This window comes from Paramisgurnus dabryanus, chromosome 22, assembly GCF_030506205.2.
Source record: "Paramisgurnus dabryanus chromosome 22, PD_genome_1.1, whole genome shotgun sequence".
Classification (NCBI taxonomy): Eukaryota; Metazoa; Chordata; class Actinopteri; order Cypriniformes; family Cobitidae; genus Paramisgurnus; species Paramisgurnus dabryanus.
In genome coordinates, this window is record NC_133358.1 from 1,484,055 (window position 1) to 1,504,757 (window position 20,703).

At 41.1% G+C, this 20,703-nt stretch overlaps 1 long non-coding RNA gene across 2 annotated transcripts; it reads right to left on the bottom strand.

Annotated features, from left to right (window-relative positions):
* Positions 1-9,949: 9,949 nt before the first annotated feature.
* Positions 9,950-11,457, bottom strand: LOC135777794 (uncharacterized). 2 transcript variants are annotated; one of them, XR_010544346.2, is made up of 5 exons: positions 11,410-11,457; positions 10,775-10,868; positions 10,543-10,676; positions 10,359-10,460; positions 9,950-10,248 (listed from the first exon to the last, which is right to left on the bottom strand). It is a non-coding gene; the product is annotated as an uncharacterized lncRNA (long non-coding RNA). The 2 variants fall into 2 exon arrangements; XR_010544345.2 differs by having other exon boundaries at positions 10,775-11,450.
* Between the last annotated feature and the right edge of the window lie 9,246 nt (positions 11,458-20,703).

Sequence of the window (20,703 nt, forward strand, 5' to 3'; positions counted from 1 at the left end):
GACCATGTGTAATTTGGAAAATACATGGAAAAAGTGTATGTCTTAATGTTTAAATGTTGTTTGAATTAAGGGACAGTACACTGATTTTGTTTTAAAATATTCCTGTTTGGACAGTCTATTAAAGTCATAAAGGAATACTTGATTTATTTATTAAGGACTTTGTAAATCTAATATTAGTTTTAATGTGAATTTGGACTGAACAGCTCACTTTTGTTTTATGTCTAAAACAATGTTTGTAAAATAAATGATTGTTCAATAAACTGTAATAATTTCACCCTTTTCTGTCATTATTTTTATACTAATGTTTTTCTGATCTTATGTAACTTAATTCATTTGAGTTAAATCAAGTCAAACCATTTAAGGCAATCGGTTTCCTCAAACCATTTGAGTAGCTATATAGTTGTATGAACTAAATAAAATGTATTAAGTGAACTAAAACCATTTGAGTGGTATGAACGTAAGCAAGCTTAATACCTTTGAGTAAAGGTAACTCAAACATTTTTTGTCATATGCACTTATAATTTACTGTTTACAGTACTTATCATCTATGAGTCTTAAAACTTAAATGGTTTAAGGCAAACGGTTTAAGTTGAGTTAACTTATCGGGTTTTACAGTGTATAGGACAAGTAGACATTGTAATGTTAGTATTAATATTGTCTATATCTCTTTATCTTTTAAAAATATATCTTATGTGTTACACATACATACATATATGTGTAACACATAAGATTCATTTTTACAAGAAAAAAGATATAGACAATATTAATACTAACATTAAAATTTTAGTTGTGTATAAATATATAATTTAGCAATATATATTTCATTACCTTATACATCAAATAATTAATATATGTTAATTTATAAATAAATAAATTTCTCTTGAATGCATGTGCATGCTTCCTTGTTTTATCATATGGTTTACTACTGAAAATAACCAGCTTGCTACACCAGCTAAAGCCAGGTTGGGAGACCAGCTGAAACCAGCTCACCAGCTTAAGCTGGTTTTAGCTGGTCTCCCAGCCTAGCTTTAGCTGGTGTAGCAAGCTGAACTTAACTGGTCAATCTGAAGGACCAGCTGAGCCACCAGCTACCAGCAAATGCTGGTTTTAGACCAGCTACCATGTTCCAAAACACAGCTTGAGCTGGTCAAGCTGGCTGACCAGCTTGAGCTGGTCAAGCTGGTTTTTCCAGCAGGGACAACTTGAACAATTAGTATTATCAGTTAAAAGAAATGTTAATGCATTGTGCGTGTCCACACGTCCTAAAGACATTTCGCCACTTTTCTATCCTTAATTTGTGAATAGCCTGTAAATGACGCAAATTATTGCTGCCCTGATGGTCTGGTAAAATAACCATTTGTATGAGAAATCACTTGTACTGCATATGTGTCCGTGATTGTGTATAGCTGGGAAGCTGCACTGAGACGCGTGTGTGTGCGCAAGATGACGCGGTCCGTCTGTCTCGCGCGCGCCCGGGCAGTCCGCCTCTGTCTCGCGCGCGCCCGGGCAGTCCGCCTCTGTCTCGCGCGCGCCCGGGCAGAGCGCTTCTGTCCTCGACCCTTACCTAAACATCTGTCTTTTTCCACAAACAGAGAAAGAAGACGCGAAAGCAAAACTTTTTGAAATGTATCCTGCTTTAGAAATGGCCACTGTTGTAGGCTAGGTGAAAAATGAGACAATCTAACCTCTTTGGATATTAATCCTTGGACTGATCGCGTGCTCTGTTTGTTGCGTGAAAATTTGATAATGTATGAAACCTGATTCTGTTGTTGATCTGTTGCGGTTGTTTGCACGTTTAAATTAGATAAAATGTTTGTATTACTTTTAACGAGTGACAGACAACATCACCTGTATTTCTACTCAATGACAATTTAATATTAAAATTAAATCAGTTAATGTTCAGTTGGGGCTGTTAACAAGCTGCGTGTATAACATCCCCACATATATACACAAGTGCAGACCAATGTTTCAAGTGTTTTTTTTTTTGCGGTTATGACGGTGAGGAGCTCAGACCCGCGGCATGGGTCACGTGACCGCGGTATGGCGGTAATCCGGTTACCGCCCCAGGCCTAACACACACACGCACACTATATATATTTCTATTGAAATATTTTTTATTAATTTAAAATAAATCATATCTGTATGTCAAAAATCAGCTGAGTAATTTAAGTCTCTTTGCGGAGTGATTGAAAAATGAAGGGTTTGCGGCGCCCGCGCCGCCGTCGACCCCAGAGTGTTAATGCTCTTCAGTGTAGACGCAATAGACTCGAATGAAGATTTAAACTCCGCCGAAAGGGCCTCTCTGTGTTCGCCAGCAGCGCGCTAATGTCAACCATGGAAATGCTAGCCGATGAAGAACCTTCCTTATCTTTTTCTGCGTGCTTTCCTTTAGCCTTAGACATGATGAAGTGGACCGAGCACTTACAAAGAGATTATTAAACTTGTGTTGACAGTAAAAATTAAAATTCGAACGTTTGGCAGGAAAATTAAAAATGAAACTGTGGGAGCAGGCTGAGCGCGCGACTACTCTGCACACCTCATAACCGGAAGTCCCAAATGTTCTTTTTTACCTGAGTTTATCTCTCATGTGTAAATCAACATTTACCTCTCACTTGTCCAGAAAACATAACAAAAATATAGGATGCCTAATTGACTCCATTACAGCAAACCCTGAAGCCAGCTGCTCTCAGATTCAGGACATTGATGTTCAATCTGATTCACAGACTGATGCTGGTGAAAATTATGAGGAACTAGATGTTCCTGAAAATGTTGACAACACTTTGTTTTTAAGGAATCTTGCTCTGTTCTATTTGAAATTGCAAGCCATACTATTGCTTCCAGCTTCTGTCATTCAGACAATCATTGAAGACATGCAGTCAATACATGAAATCAATCAGTCCCATTTGATTTTCATACTTCAGGAAAAGTTAATCTTACTTGATGTTCCAGAAGCAACGATAAAAATGGTACTTGACGATCTTGAAGCTGAAGATCTTTTTACATCCTGTAATAGCCATACATTAAGATCAGATCAACAAAGAAATTTTTTTTCAAGAAAAGCTTTCATTATGTTGAGCCTGTGCCTATTCGCCTAGGACAGAAGGAAGCAGGTAAAGAGTTTTTTGTGCAGTATGTACCAGTATAAAAAAACAATTGAATCTCTTCTTCACTGCAAGTCTGTAAGAGAACAGTACAATGATGTGCACAGTTGTGTCCAGTTGAAGGACATTTTAAAGGATGTGTGGGATGGTGAAAACACAACTGCAAACATGCATCACGCAGATGAATCTGCATTAGGCTTGGTCTTAAATCAAGATGCTTTTCAAGTTGCAAACCCTCTTGAGTCTGGGAAGAAAAAGCATAAAATTCTAGCTATGTACCTCACATTACCAGATATATTTCAAAATTGGTCAAGTACATGCAACTGGTGTTTTTTCTGCAGGGAACAAGACTTTAAGTACTTTGGTCAAGAATTGGTTATGAGGTGCTTAGTCAATGACCTTAAAGATGTCACGATCGGGAAACAAAGGAGACGGGGAAAACCCAAACGCAGACTAAAATAAAGAATACTTTAATATATATAACACACAGAACCAAAACACCCACGAGGGGGTAAAACATTACAATAACAGACACGGGAATTAAACTAACTAACATAACACTGAGAACATTAAACTACATAAACTTACACAAGACCAGGAACGGGAATACACACTAGAGACTTGCAGGAAACAGAGAAGAATACCAACGCACGGAGGACAGGACAGAAGGGTATTAAATAGAGAGTACTAACAACATACACCTGTAGCTTAATCAAACATAAGGGAGCGGGAAACAATTCACGAACCCTGAGAGAAATGTGGACCGCGGAAGGGCCTGTCACACAACTCTCTCAGGGCAGACACGTACTGTCACAACCTAATCTCTCTCAAACTCGGATAAGACAAGAAATAGAGAGATCAGGTCATGACAAAAGACCTTGAGACTACAGGTGTAGTTTTTCCAGATGGACTGAACATTAAAGGAATCTTGCAGGTAATAGCTGGTGACAATTTAGGCTCACATAGCATTGGTGGGTTTCTGGAGAATTTCAGCTTTTGATACTTTTGCAGATATTATAAAATTGACAAACATACTTTTCAGGGTGATCCACTTTCCAGAGCCACATTTCTTACAGCGGAGTCTTGCAAACATCATGTTGAGAACCTTGATAAGGGTTTGGCCCATAGTGGAGGCATCAAGTTTGACTCTTTGTTTAATGAGCTCTCCTTCTATCATGTCTCTTAGCCAAGGTTGCCCCTGTGCCTTGGACATGATTTGTTTGAAGGTGTCGTGTCGTATGACCTTGCTTTATGTATACAACATATTGTAAAGGTTGACAGACAGTTTACGTACCTGGAATTGAATAGAAGGATTAGTCAGTTCAAGTTTCTAGGTAATGACAACTGTGACCGGCCATGTGAGATTAAACCAGGAAGTGAGAAGCTAAGTGGGCATGTTGTACAGAACTGGTGTTTTTTGAGGATGCTGCCAATGTTAATTGGTAAAAAAATGGAATCACCTGTTGTGAATGAAGTTTGGCAACTAATTTTACTGTCAAGGGAAATTGTTGCACTTGTTTGTGTACCGGCCATTTACAGTGGTCAGATAGGGTATTTGAGGGTTTTGATTGATAAGTACCTACATTTTAGGAAACACTTGTTTCCCACTTACTCTCTAAGACCTAAAAATCATTACCTTAGCCACTACCCAGAGCTCATTATTCATTTTGGACCACTCATCCATTTGTGGACATTAATATATTTGAAAGTAAACACATGTATTTCAAACAGTGTGTAATAAAACTACATAACTTTAAAAATCTGTGCTTTACTCTCTCAGAAAGACATTAGCTTCTGCAGGCGTTTCTTCATGCAGGTGAGCTCCTCCCTCCTGCTATAGAGACAGAGCGCAGTTATGCAAATTTGAAAAACACGCCCACCAGGGGGAAAACAATCCAACCGTCTCCATTGACTTTGTATTGCGAGAGGCTGCCTCCTTGTCATTTCTGGCTTATAACAAAAAACTGAATAATGCCTAAAAGCTGCTGTGTGACAATATGTACAGCTAACAAGCCAAAGAACCCAGAAATACGTTTTTATAAGCTGTCGAGCAGTAAAACCCAACCTTTAAGGAGAAAAAAGTGGATCGGCAACTACATTTCCCCCTAGTGGACGCAGTTCTACTAATAGGAGTACTATGAAAAGTTGCCTGTTTTCCACTTTTGTGTCTTTAAACGCTAGTTTTTTGAGGTCGACAGAGATGCGGTTTAGTGAAACAAACAGTATCAGAACCATACAAATCAGCGCTACGCTGCCTCTCTCTCCCTCTCGTTTGCTCGCTCACACACACCGTGCGTGTGAATCAGCAACTGCGTGAGGCAAAAATGCGCATCCATGTGAATTTTGGAAGTTAAAGACGACTGAGCTGCAGTGGCATGGCAAAACACATTTGAGAAGAAAGGCGCAGCAACTCAAAAAGACCTGCATGTTTCACAATTACTCCAAAAGACCATAATGACAATTTTGCGCGTGGAGCAGCAGTTGTGCGATCTACCGGCATTGCCTTTGCGATCGACGTATTGGACACCCCTGCCCTAAACCAACCGCAGACTGTTTAGATATAACATGAATATACTTCTGTAAAAATATGCACATAGTTTGTTATTCAGTCGCTGGGTGCGCTGCATTATATAAATACAGTAATACTGCCAATCACTGTGTATAATGATGATGATTAGACGCTTAACGTTCGTGGAAGTTAATGCCGGTTAACATATAGAATTAATATGTCACGTTAAATTAATATTTTTACTGGTTTTAATGTCTTACAACAGAAACAGGACATGTATGTATATAAGAATGACATTATTTATCCCTAGTTGCATTAAAGTACAGTATATGACAGTTCAGAGACTAGCAAAAGCGCAAACATTAACCTGGCTTTGAAAGCAAATGCGACGTAATGACGTCACAGATATGCAAATTAGTACGTTAAGAATCGATTCTGAATCGAATCGGGACCCTAAGAATCGATTCTGAATCGATTCATGAGGGTCCAAGCGATTCCCACCCCTACTGTTTAGAAGCAGATCTCCTAGAAGTGGTAAATTCATCCCTTATCTCTGGGACTTTTCCAAAGTCCCTTAAAACTGCAGTTGTTAAGCCCCTCCTGAAAAAGAGCAACTTGGATAACACTGTGTTGAGCAACTACAGACCAATCTCAAATCTTCATTTCATAGGCAAGATCATTGAAAAAGTTGCACTGCATGAAAAGTGTGATTTTCGTCTCCGTAAGCGCCTGTAGGCTCCCGAAAATCTCCCTAATTTTCGGCAGCTTTCCTCAATTTACAGGCAGCGAGCGTCGCGTTTGTCTGTGTCACAAATTGTCATAAACGAACCATGACGTAGGTGGAGAGCCCCGCGCGGGTGCGATGCCTCTAATTAGCATATGAATAGCAGCGAAACCTCTGCCGGCCAGGTAGAGCGTCTCTGGTCTTATTAGCATGTGAATAGCAGCGAAACTAGAGTAACTGCCCACTTGAATGTAATCACTCAGTATTGGCTGAAGCCACTACTTTTAAACAACTAAAATCCCCCGTGAATGGTTGGCAGATCACTTCAAGCCAATCACAAGGGATTTTTCTTGTTTAAAAGTAGTGGCTTCAGCCAATACCGAGTGAGTAAATTCAAGTCGGGCCGTTACTCTAAAGAGGGGTTATTGGGCACCCTGGCTCATTATATATGTAAACCCCAATAATAATAATAATAATAATAAATAATTTATGTTATAATAATTTTTTATATATTACTGTCATTGTGCTATGTACTACATTATTCACAACATCAAGGAATATAAGAGAAAACAAAGAGGTTTATTTATAAACACACAGCTGTTTATTCAAAGAAAGAGCTTTATTTATAAACACACAACTATGTACAAAGCAGCATAATGTCTCTTATATTGTCCTCCAAACACGTCAAAAAGTGCCTAAGACGTTCGGGAAAGATCCCTAAAAATCTTTGTCAAAGTGATCAAAGTGTTGAAAAAAAAACTCAAAAACGTTGTAAAAAAGTCACTTTTGCAGGCATATGCGAGTTGCACTGTACTTTGGTATCGCCTCTAATCTGGATTGCAGCATGGCAGATAGCTCGGAGAGTTCCAGGCTGTGAGAGGGCGGTGGCCGCACAATCCATCCAGACACCCCGCCAACAATGCCGTCTTCCTCATCAGATATGAGTTCTGGTGGCGCACTTCCAAATGTCCATCTCATCCTCAGCCAGCACACTTCGTCTCGCTTCCAGCAACTGTAATACAATCAATAAAGACAATAAGTGACCTGAAAAATACTCACATTGACAAAAAACTGATCTAATATAATAAATCTTACCCTTTTTCTTCTGGATCGACTCCGAGCTAAACTTTTCGCATTTTCCGCCTGCGATGCGAGTTCAAGTTGTTTGTATCTGAAGCTCCGGCGTACCGACTCATAATACGTCTTACGGGCAGCTGGAAAACAATTAAATGAGACTGGTATTAATAAAAAAAGAGTCACGGTACAATTAAACAAGAAATGAGGAAAAACATTAGAAGTTATACTTACAAACAATGTCGTCATTCTCAGCAGTAAATCTGGACTTGCTGAAATAGCCCCAACAAATCGGAGGTCACGGCTTTGTTACTAGGCGACGTTAGTCTGTGAAAACAAAATGTGCGGGTTTAAGCTCGGATCTATTAACTTATCTATTTCCTTATACAAGAATAAAAACATATTCTTTAAATCGTAACGTTACCTTTGCTCTGGTTCATAGCACCTGCAGTGTGCCTCAGAGACGCCGTACAGCCTCCTAAAAATGACAAGACAAAAAACACCTCTTAGTTATGAAACACACAGCTTGGGCTACTTCAAAAAATATGCTTATACATAAAATTATTCTTACCGCAATCTTGGGATTGTGCACCCGTCTTCTCTTCTTGGAGAGTAACAAACACCAAACCAAACGTCTGTTACGCTCGTCGACACTGCTGTGTGAGCCGTGGCCATTACCTCGCACGTGATTGGACGAAGGCGAGAAGCCTGTCGGGCTCCTCCAATCACATGCGAGGTTATTGATATAAGGAAAATCTTGTGAGACATGCGCAGAATCCGCGCATGCGTATGATATAAACAACAAACGCGATGTCCCGGAAGCTCTGTGTGATATCAACACAGTGTGCTGTCAGTTGAAAGATGGAAGTCCCAAGACTGAAGAAACGACCTCGGCGCTTCTGTAAACATTGCAACACTGAACTGTGTCATACACAGTATTTTGACCACAGAAAGCGCTATTTCAAAAATGTAATTTAGGGGACAAAAATCCGAAAGGGCTACGTCAGATAACGTACAGAGCCTGCTGCTATCCAGTCATTAACCCACTGTGACTGATGTCCCGTCATGTGTAAAGACCCGGAGGATAACTTTACTGGAGTTAGAGAGATTGGTGAAAATGAAATGCACTCCGAGGACCCAGAAAAAGAAGTGATTGAAGAATTTGAAGAAACGCACCCAGCGAATTGCAGTTCAGACAACGGTGAGCATAATTACATATTTTTTATATAAGCTTGGCTTGCTTTACGTATGTTAACATTTTAAAGAGCACCAATTATGCTAATAAATTAGCACGTTAGCACGTTATTGTAATATCCCATAGTACATACATGTTATTAAAACTTGAACTAATGCACTGTGAGTCTTATAAATTGCTTACATACCTCACCGATTTCTGCATGTCTGGAAAACGCTCGGTTTAGTTCCTTTCTCCGCCTCCCAAAATGTCTAGTGTATTCGGATTGGTCAGATGACTACTCAACTGTTATTGGTCAACTGGGTTCGGCGTGTGTTTGAAAGGTTACGCCCCTGACTACGCGTGGATTTTCCGGTTCTGACTGAGAGTCACAGGCAACGTAAACAAGCGCTATATTTCTCTATAAACGATGGTGTCTGTACTGCATTACCACTTCAAGCTCGATCCAGAGAGTTCAGACGGCCGTTACGATGTAAACGATCTCCGTCAATGAACGCGATTGGATTTAACTTTTTTAGGTGTCCTTAGCTCTGCCAGAATGCTAAACGAAGACGAAAATGTGTTGCAGACATCCAAAAGGTAATTATAACGTACTACATTACTTTGCAAACTATATGGAAACACCAAATGTAGCACATAGAAGGTTTTATTTGAAATGATTATAAAACTATTTCACTTATTAACATTATTTTACTATAGTAAACTTTATTATAAAAGACCGCTTACATACTATATTACTGTGCAAACTATATGGAAACACCAAATGTAGCACATAGAAAGTATTTGTTGAAATGATTATAAAACTATTTCACTTATTAACATTATTTTACTATTGTAAACTGTATTATAAAAGACTGTTACATACTATATTACTGTGCAAACTATATGGAAACACCAAATGTAGCACAAAGAAAGTATTAATTGAAATGAATGTTCTACATTATTTCACTATGGTAAAGTTTATTATGAAAAACTGCTTACTTATAAGTGCTATGTTTTTACTTATTAGGTTTTAAGGAGAATGCAACATGTTCCAGGGCCTCTTACCTGCGTGATTCATCATCCAGGTTTTGCACAAATTGTCTAAATCCCTACACACAGAACATTTATTGTACCGACTATAAGCCTTTGAGGTGCAGGAATAGAATAAGTTTTATTACATTTTTAAACCAATAACACTAAAGTATCATTATAGTAACAAAGTACCCAAAAGAACAAAAGATAATAGTCAGTCAAAAGTTTTTTTTATTTATTACAAATATATATTTAAATCTTAAACAATATACAAATAAACATACTTTAGTAACCATATTGTGCTCTTGTTTCAAAAATTGTTCAATTCATTTCTTACAGCTATCTATTCAGATAAATGGCACAGCAAAGCTTTGTCAGCTGGTGCTATCTAAGACGACACTATAAGGTTATCATCCTGTCGTGTGTTGTTCTCCAGATACGCTTGGAGCTTCCTGATCAGATCGGTCACAATTTTGGCTTTCGACGACCCCTGCACTGAAGATGGCATGCAATCACGTCCTCCTTTGAAGGTCTCTCAAACTGTGATGCCAGGTCCATTGGAATTGGGGTTTCCTTCAGCTTATCTTCAAATACCTCATCAAACACAAGCCTGATCACATCCTCCACATAACTGTAGAAATATTGCAGTCAATAAATCTTTTGTTTTGATAATTTATTTCCCTGCTTCATACATTAAGTTTTTAATTATGAATGTATTTGAAATAAAACATTACTGCTTACGGTATGTCATTTGTGTTTTGGGAACATAGCCTTGTACTTTCCCTCTCCTGCTTTTGTTACGGCTTGGTGACATTGTAATGGATGGCTGCAAGGTACAAATACCTGTAAAATATAAACAAGCAATTAATTTATTGTAAAAGTAAATACTACTTTATTTACCACAGTTACTAAAATACTTAAATACCTGCACAGCATTCCAATAAATGAGAAAATCATTTTTTTTTTGCTGCAAATCTGAAATCTCAGGCTACGGACGGCAAAGGCATCCACTGATGATGATGATGGAAACATTGTGAAACGATGCTACTGCCTGGGTTCCTATTATTATGCAGAGAAAAAAAACTTTGTCATCATCAGTTATACATTTAAGACTGGTAGTGGTTTCACTAGGTAAATACATAATATGTGTTAAACACCTTTGCTCCTCATATGCCAGTCTGACTCCTTGTACTGTGTGTAATGATGTTGCATGTTTGCATACAGTGTAGAAGGATGTGTACAGCTGCGAATCTAGGATATAGACAAATAAAACAAACATGTATTCAGTCAAAAAGAAATATTATAACAATAGAGTACAACGACTATAAATCGTTAGACTATTCATTAAAACGTAAATGTATTACATATTACATGGCCCAACATTAGCAACACACATTACGTGTTTACTTCGTTTCAAAATCTAAGAAAGCTTCAAGTAAATACAACAGTAAAATACATATAACTTTAAACAAATCATCTGTACTTAGAGTTTCTTGAGTTTGATCATGAGAACAAATTTTACCGGTAACAGTTTAGCTGGCATTTGTATTTGTATTTATCTTAGCAACTTAGCAAGTTTGTAAACATGTCTAAACCAACATCGATAAAAAAAACGAAAGCCTGCATAATTCAACATACACGTGTGTAAATATGGTACGTTGTTTATGAAATACAGTATTACAACACAAAACAATTAGCTTGCAAGCTTAGCTCTACACGCACATTATGTTAATCTCCGGTTACCGGTTACGTAATGTACAGTAAAAGGCAAATAATAAACATGAATACTTACAGTCTGTGATCCAGAAGTGCACAGTAATCCAACTTTCAAGAGGAGACGCCGCGCAAATCCAGCTTCGGTTCATGAGAAGCAGTTATTGTGAAAACTCCGTGAACAACTTCTGACTGGATTTTTCCGGAACCGTATTAAACATGATGTCCTCTGTGGAAGTCCATAAAGTGCTATTTTGCCCTCGCATCTAAAGAGACAGCGTCTACTCGAGAGATTTAATCGCTTAAACAATGAAACAAGAGTTTGCAAACAGAGTCAAAAGCAGGGACTCCCAACCTCCGCCATTTTAGCTCTCTTCTGACTCGGTGCTCCCCACCCCACCCTCGTCTTTGAGGGCGTACCCAAGCAAAGCAGAGAGGGCTGAACTATGATAATGTTGGTCTTATCTACGTCACTAATCCCAGGAAGTAAACTGTTGCCTACAATCCGAGTGTTTTTTGTAGTCCTCGAACGTTAGAGACGATAACTCGCGTCATCGTTTTCTTTGAGGTATGTACTTTTTGAATATCGTTAGCATGTACTAATGCACACTTACACACAAAAGGATGTTTAAAAACGTGTATCCCATAATAGGTGCTCTTTAAACAATTCTAAAACATATCAACAAGTAAAGTAAAATAAAATCAACTAGTTAAACAAAAACGTTTTGAATATACTATATCAAAAAGTAGCCCTCCAGCATCTTTTATCCATTGTGGCAGCCCTTGCTCACAAAAAAGTTGGAGTTAAATGTGGTTGATTATCACTGTTGTTGTTATTTTAATAGTAATTTATAATTGAATAGGAATATCGCGTTATAATGCCTAACGGTATCTTCTGTTTGTTGTTTTTCAGACGAAACAGCAGATGACCAAAGCATTCATCTTTTCCTGGACATCTCCTGTTGTGTGGTAAGCATGAAATTACATTTGGATATACTAGTATAAAGTTCAATACATGCTAATCCAGAGCTGAAATGGGAAAACCTAACAATTTTCACCCACATGGTTGTTTTCCACTGTTAAATTTCTGTTAGTTAACTAATGAAAGCAACTAAAGTATAAACACACTTTATAAAGTATTGAAAAATCCTAAAATGAAGTTGAAGTGGATGAAGTTCCCACAAAGTACTTAACTGGTTCATTGCACTAAAGCTAGCTGTTTGAGATGCACATGATCTTTTTCAACTACAGTTTTCAAATCTTTTCATACTCAAATGGCCATATTGATGAGAAATGAACATATTAATTATGTTCTTTTTAAATCTCAAATGACCATAATAATGATGGGCTTTTCAATCTCAAATGGCCACATTCATGATGGACTTTTCAATCTCAAATAGCCATACTAACGATGGGCTTTTCAATCTCTAATGGTCTAATGGTGGTGCGGAGTATGTGCATTGCATGTGTTTTAAATATGTCCTTTAAATTTTCATAGGATGACTATGTGGATGAAGAGGGGGAAATGTCACGGTAGGAAATCCACTGTTTCATCCGTGTCATGTGTGTGTGTGTTTGTTTGTTCACTCACCCTCTGCCATGTGCTCATTAGAGCGATCCCCTTCACCTGTGTGTTGATTTTCTCGCTCCAGCTGTTCATCATTACACCACCTCCATAAATACTCACCTGACTTTCTGTTCCCTGCCAGATTCTTTCATTGTGTTGGCTCCGTGTTGTTTGGTTGTCTCGTGGCTTTTGGATTACTGTTTCAGTTGGATCTGTATTGTCGTCGTCTTCGTGTGGATGTTCCCGTGTTCAGCCTGGATTTCACCACTGCTCACCATTCCACCTACGTCGCACTCAATACTGTCTTCACCAACTTCCACCGTAGTCTTCGCCACCATTGCCCACAACAACAACACCGGACTGTGTCTACTTCCGCATTGACTCTATTTACTCTCTCTGTGTTTATTATTAATAAACATTGTTAAATATTCACCTGCATTTGCTTCCGCTCATTACGTGTCATTACAGGAAATCCTTGCTGAGGAGCAGAGTGAAGCCTATCCTCACATACAAGATGGGGAGGAGCATGGAAGTGATCAGGCCAGAAGTGAAAAACCAGAACACTTGTTGTGAACCTTTTGGCCATGATGAAATTGACTGGTATCCTCCGTGACGACTTCTTACAGTATGTGGTTTGTTCAAAATGTATGACAGTCTACATGCTTACTGAAACCTATGAGCACAGACGGGATGGTACAAAGGTTTGCAGGACTTGTGGTCACATCCCATTCTACAATCACCCACAGCAGAGGTCTGCATCAAGGAAGAAATGTGGCTCTGCCTTGCTAAGCAAGGCTACATATTTGAGCAATGAAGAGTATGTCCATCCAATACGTTCTTACTGATACAAGAGTGTTGTGCATTCTTTGGGAGGACTTGTTAAAAGACTTGGATTTGAAGAGAAATTAGATGAAAGGCGAAAGCGGGAAATGCCAAAGGGTGTGTTAGGAGATGTATATGATGGACAAGTATGGCAGGATTACCAGTATGTGAATTCAATAACTGTAGTCATGCCACTATGCACAGTATTTGAGCTGTGATGTAATTGCACAAGTTTCCTTGCTTCATTCCCTTCCAGACAGACATTTTGTTGTTTGACATGTTGTTTGATGTTGTTTGCATAGAATGCACAAATTGAGCCTGATTAAAACTCTGTTAAAACAATTGAAATTGTTGAAATAAATTGTTTTGTGTATCTTTTTTTTAACCTAACATTGGTTATTGCTAATGACATACAGAGATATTAATATATACTGTTAGCCTGGACAAACTGAATATACTTAAAGGGATAGTTTAAAAAAATTAGGGAAAAATATTTTGAAAGTATTGTGATAAATGATGAAGAAAATATTTTGATAAATGATTGTCATTACACTTAAAGATGATTTTGAATTACTCTGTCCAACATCTCCGCTTAGTTAACCGAGTTGAAAGATTTTCTATTTTTAATTCATTTCTAATTCTCTTAGTGTTATAAATGGTATAATAACACAAAACGCATGACTAAGTCAGTCATTGAATAAACTTGATTTTCCACTGAAACACACAAAATTGCGAAAAATACAATACAATGTGCTGTTTATGTCAATAAACACTGATCACCTGAACGGTGACTTTCATTAACAAAAATGGTAATTTATCATTTAAAACTAAACAACATGAATAATATTAGAGCATAAACCTCTATGACATTTTAACAAATATTTAAGTAGTTAAAGTTCTTATTAGTTCTTAATTCTGTAAAAAAGCTTAAATAATCATAATATTCAGGGACAAAAGATTATGGGTATAATATATTTTTAAGTATATGTCCAAAACTCAAAATATTAAGTAATGTTTACATCATTAAGACAATATCTGGGTTAACAGTGTAGCACACTTTGAAAATAAACCAATTCAAGTTACAATTTAAGAGTTTGTAATTTGGCTATACTGATACCAGAGATTTTATTAAAATCAAAGTTTAAAACCTCTCAGAATGTCACCTGAGTAAAACTACCCCAGCTGCTACCCTCATTTGCATTTGTATAGCTCACAGCATGTTCATTTACATGTTAAAGCCTCCCCTAGAATTAGGGGAAGGGGGGACAACTTCAGAGCAAGACCCACGTCAACTTCTGACAACTTACGGCAGTTTTCGGTGTTGGCTGCAAATTGTCATGCGCAGTCGTATACTTGGAGTTTCACAACAATCTACAGTGCCACATTCTGACGAAAATTCCACTTTTCATGCCGTGTTGTTTTCAATCAGCTGAACAAATTCTTAATTTCTAATGGTTACTTTGACATTTTTCAATCTGGTTTCCGACCACACCACAGTACAGAGACAGCGCTCATAAAGATAATAAATGATATTCGCCTCAATACAGACACAGGCAAACTATCAGTGCTGGTGCTACTCGACCTCAGTGCTGCTTTTGACACTGTCGATCACAACATACTTATTGACAGGCTGGAAAACTGGGTCGGGCTTTCTGGGATGGTCCTAAAATGGTTCAAGTCATACTTAGAAGGGAGAGGTTATTATTTAAGTATAGGTGGCCATAAATCTGAGTGGACATCCATGACATGTGGAGTCCCGCAAGGCTCAATTCTTGCGCCACTCCTGTTCAACCTGTATATGCTCCCACTTAGCCAAATAATGAGAGGGAACCAAATTGCCTATCACAGTTATGAAGACGACACTCAGATCTACTTAGCTCTATCCCCTAACGACTACAGTCCCATTGACTCCCTGTGCAAATGCATTGATGAAGTTAACAGTTGGATGTGCAAAAACTTTCTTCAGTTAAACAAAGAGAAAACTGAAGTCATTGCGTTTGGAAACAAAGATGAAGTTCTCAAGGTGAATGCATACCTTGACGCTAGAGGTCAAACAACTAAAAATCAAGTCAGGAATCTTGGTGTGATTCTCGAGTCTGACCTTAGTTTCAGTAGTCATGTCAAAGCAATAACTAAATCAGCATATTATCACCTCAAAAATATCGCAAGAATTAGATGCTTTGTTTCCAGACAAGAATTAGAGAAACTTGTGCATGCTTTCATCACCAGCAGGGTGGATTATTGCAATGGCCTCCTCACTGGCCTTCCCAAAAAGACCATTAGACAGCTCCAGCTCATGCAGAACCAGAAAATATGAACACATCACACCAGTCCTCAGGTCTCTACACTGGCTACCAGTTACATTTAGAATTGATTTTAAAGTATTATTAATGGTATATAAATCACTCAATGGACTAGGACCTCAATACATTGCTGATATGCTCATTGAATATAAACCCAATAGATCACTCAGATCATTAGGATCACATCAGCTAGAAATACCAAGGGTTCACTCAAAGCAAGGAGAGTCAGCTTTTAGCTGTTATGCCAGTCGCAGCTGGAACCAGCTTCCAGAAGAGATCAGATGTGCTCCAACAGTAGTCACATTCAAATCCAGACTCAAAACACATCTGTTTAGCTATGCATTTACTGAATGAGCACTATGCTGCGTCCGAACTGATTGCACTATATTTTATATGCACTATTTTAATTCTTTTTATTTCTCTTGTTTTTATTCTTATTTTTAACTGTTTAATACTTTTATGCCTGTTTTATTCTTTTTAAATTCATGTATCTTTGATTTTTTGTTTTCTCATTTCTATGTAAAGCACTTTGAATGACCTCTGTGTATGAAATGTGCTATACAAATAAACTTGCCTTGCCTTGCCTAAACAATATATATATTTTCAGCATATAACAATGTTAGTTTAAATGTTTATTATCAACACACTATTTTTTTAAAAGCGGAGGGGGGCTGCTTTGTTGCTCGCAGTCGCGGCAGGGTGCAGAAAAATAATGAATCAAAACAAAACGAAATAAACATGAAAATGAAATAAACATGCAGGTTGCTGTCACAGGTGACGTTTTGAACGAATGACGGGCGGAACCCGGCTTCCACATTTTGTATGAACGACGGGCGGAACCCGGCTTCCACATTTCATTTCCGGGGTTTCCCCGAAGTCAAATTAAGCCTGATTGCGCGCAGGTGGGGATAATTTGCACAGCGATCGCTGGTAGGCTGACGAGGGGAAGAGCCAGCATATAAAAAGACCTTTGTAGACATCAAACGGGGAGCTGGTGGTATACTTTGTGTACGTTGTGTTGCTGCTTTGCAGACGGACCACGCTGGTTGGATCGCTCTCCTGGGGAAGAGAGAAAGAGACAATCAGCTGACGAAGGAATATTGTGGAGTTTCAGTGAGAAAGAGTGGACACAGAGCCATCAAGAACGCAGTGAACCGAGGTTATTGGAAACAAAGCGTGAGTAACCGTGGTGGTACTTATCTGTACATAACTTGTATGAAGAGTTGTCCTGGTGTGTGCTTTTTTTGCGTTTCTTGAGGTCCCTGGCCCCACTGGAGAGGAAAGCATGGGTGAGCCGCGGGTTGACCGGAAGCACGGACGACGCACCGTTTACCAGTAAGTCAGTGGCCCTGTGGGAAAAAGGAAGTGCCGGTGAGCCAGGGGAGTGATAACCAACACGCCGGGCCTGTGAACATCACATATCTCTCCCTCAATTGTGATCCAGTTGTTACCCAACCATCCTCTCGAGGTCGTCGTAGTCAGGTGGCAAGGACGATTTAAAATTCACGTGAAATTGTATAAGAGTGCTGTGGGTGAGTTTCACTGATTGATGGTGTTTACGCTTTACTTGCTGTGTATATGCTGTGCTTGTAGCGTTCAAACTGCCGAGCCTCCGACGAGTCACGAGAGGACGACATCCGTTGTGGCCTGAGTCCTACAGAGAGAGAGAAAACCAAGCCCTGTGCCCGGGGTGTGACAACGAGAGCTTCGTTTGTACACAGAACAGACAGTGGTAGAACACAGTGAGTAGTATCAAGTGTGTACCGTGCGGATTGTGGGTCGTAACGGTGTGTGTACTGACCTCGTCAACAGAAGCTTGTGGTGAACGGAGCCTCGACGAAAGTTCGCCCCAGCTCGTGACCCCGGTCGTGGAAGAAGGAGGGGGAGTTTGGGCAGCGTTCGGCTCCGGTCATCGGACTCACTAGTCCCTACGACGCCCGGACAGCCATACTGGAAGGGCGAAGGAATACGGTACACTGACACTGTAGCAAAATCCACTGTATGTAGCAACTATCTACCTGAAACCAGTGAAGCTTTGTGTGGGAACGAGGATCCTCCGGCACTGTGAGTAACGCCACCTGTGAAATAAACCTGTTCTGTGCTTATAGCAACTACCTACCTGAAACCAGTGAAGCTTTGTGTGGGAACGAGGATCCCCCGGCACTGTGAGTAACGCAACCTGTGAAATAAACCTGTTCTGTGCTTATAGCAACTACCTACCTGAAACCAGTGAAGCTTTGTGTGGGAACGAGGATCCCCCGGCACTGTGAGTAATGCAACCTGTGAAATAAACCTGTGCTGTGCTTATAGCAACTACCTACCTGAACTAGTGGAGCTCTGTGTGGGAACGAGGATGCCCCGGCATTGTGAGTAACGCCACCTGTGAACTAAACCTGTACTGTGCTTACAGCAACTACCTACCTGAACCAGTGAAGCTCTGTGTGGGAACGAGGATCCCCCGGCACTGTGAGTAACACAACCTGTGGGATAAACCGGTGCTGTGATTATAGCAACTACCTACCTGCATCAGTGGAGCTCTGTGTGGGAACGAGGATCCCCCAGTACTGTGAGTAGCAACGGAGTACTTACCCTGGTCTGACTGTGTTTGATTCTGCCTCCAGGAGAAGCGGAGCGCGCCACGGATTGCTGGGCCAGAGCCCTGGTCCCCAGTCTTTTCCCCAAGTGGCCCTGGAGGCAAAGAAGAGCCACATTAGTTTTAAGTTTCCCTTTTTCCCTTCCCCCTTTTCCCTTTTTAAATATTTAATAAAGTTTGTTTTAATAGTAGTATACTCGTCTGTCTGGTCATTGGGGTGGTCTTGGGAAACTCCTCGAGGTGGAAGAGTTAAGAGGGGTGTGACCCTTTAGTCTATTTGGGTCCGCCTCGGGGTGTGACAGATTTGGCGTAGTCGGCAGGATTCCACCTCGAGTTGAGCGACCAAGGCCCTCCAATGGCCGACGACGAGTTGCCCGAAGCCCCGCCCCGTGTTGTGCCTGAAAGGCCAGAAACCCCACCCCGTGTTGTTCCTGAAAGGCCAGAAACACCACCCCGTGTCATGCCCGTGTTCCTGGGAAACCCCTGGGTGCAGAAGTATACTGGGGTCGAGTCCGAGGTTCATTTAACTGAGTGGAGGGCCCAGATTGAGTATTTGGCCGGCCTTCAGGGGCTGAGCGCCAGTCAACAACAGCAATTCGTATTAAACTCACTAGGAGGAGAAGCCCGGCGAGAAGTACAAGCTGCCCCCGAAGCCGTTCGAGCCACCGCCCAGACCATATTCCACTTCCTCACCGAGCAGTATGGTGATACCACCCCTGTGGCCGTCCTGAGGTCGCAGTTCTTTAATTACAAGCAGGGCCCACACCAGTCTGTTCGAGCCTTTGCCCTGAAGCTGCGCGAGCAGTATACGCGCCTACAGCGACGACGAGATCATGGGTTGGGAGATGAGGAGACCCTGCTAAGGGACCAGTTCCTGTTAGGGCTACGGGAGGGCCCCCTACGTCAAAGCCTCCGAGTACAGTTTAGAAGAGACCCTGAACTTACGTTTGATGATCTGAAGAAGGAGGCTATGGCCTTGGAAGGTGACCATGCAGAAGTAAAGGAGGCCCCCGTATGTGCAGCAGTGAGTGGCCCGGCGGCAGCCTCGGAGGTAACAGACTGGAAACAAACATTGAAGATGGAGCTCCTAAAAGACGTGCGAGATCAGATGGCCGAGCTAACTAAGGCCCTGGTAGGGGAACTGCGCCTAGGGCCGGGAAGGAAAAGAGAAGGGCCCGCCCCCCGAGAACGGACGTGCTCTGATCGGGGCCGAGATGGGATGAGGCGGCCCTGGCAGGCGAGTCGGCCCAGGTTCGAGTGGGACGAGCAAGGGAGGCCCATTTGCAATCGGTGTGGGACCGAAGGGCATGTGAGTAGGCAGTGCGGACCACGAAGAGCCTCCGAGGGGGGTTTTTAAGATGACCGGCCACAGTGGGTCATGTGGTCGGCGCCCCCCAAAGTGACCCCCATAGAAGAATGGAACCCAAGGATGGGATGATTGGGCTTAGCCCAACAGTGGAGGCCCAGGTATGTGGCACCATGGTGCGCTGTCTCGTTGACACTGGTTCCCAGGTCACCTTATTCTCCGAGAGCTTGTCCCATGAGCTATTTGGGGCCTACCCCGCACACAAGGCTGAAGCGCCCTGGCTTACCCTGAAGGGGGCGAACGGCTTAGAGATCCCCTACATCGGCTATCGACTTACCGACTTCGAACTGTATGGAGTACGAGTTCCGCAGAAGGGGGTCATCATCGTACAGGACCACTGCCTCGGCCGCCATCGAGCCCTCCTGGGTATGAATGTTCTCTCGGAGTGTTGGGAGGAGCTATTTCGGGCTAGGCCCGTTCAGACAATACCGAGGGCCGAGCGGCCAGGCTGGGAACGAGTAGTGGCCGACTGCAGGCGAGTGCAGCTGGCTAAGAACCAAGATGGCCGAGAAGAGGTTGGTCGAGTAGCATGTCGATTTGCATTACCTGTGCCAGCAGAAAGCGAAGCCATAGTGTGGGCCAGGGTGCCACAACAGCGTCGAGGCTCTGAGAGCTGGGTGTTGGTTGAACCTCACGAAGACTGCACACAGGTGAGGGTGGCCCGAGGACTGACGGTGGTGCGACGAGGCCGAGTGCCGGTAAAGGTCTGTAACGAAAATCCC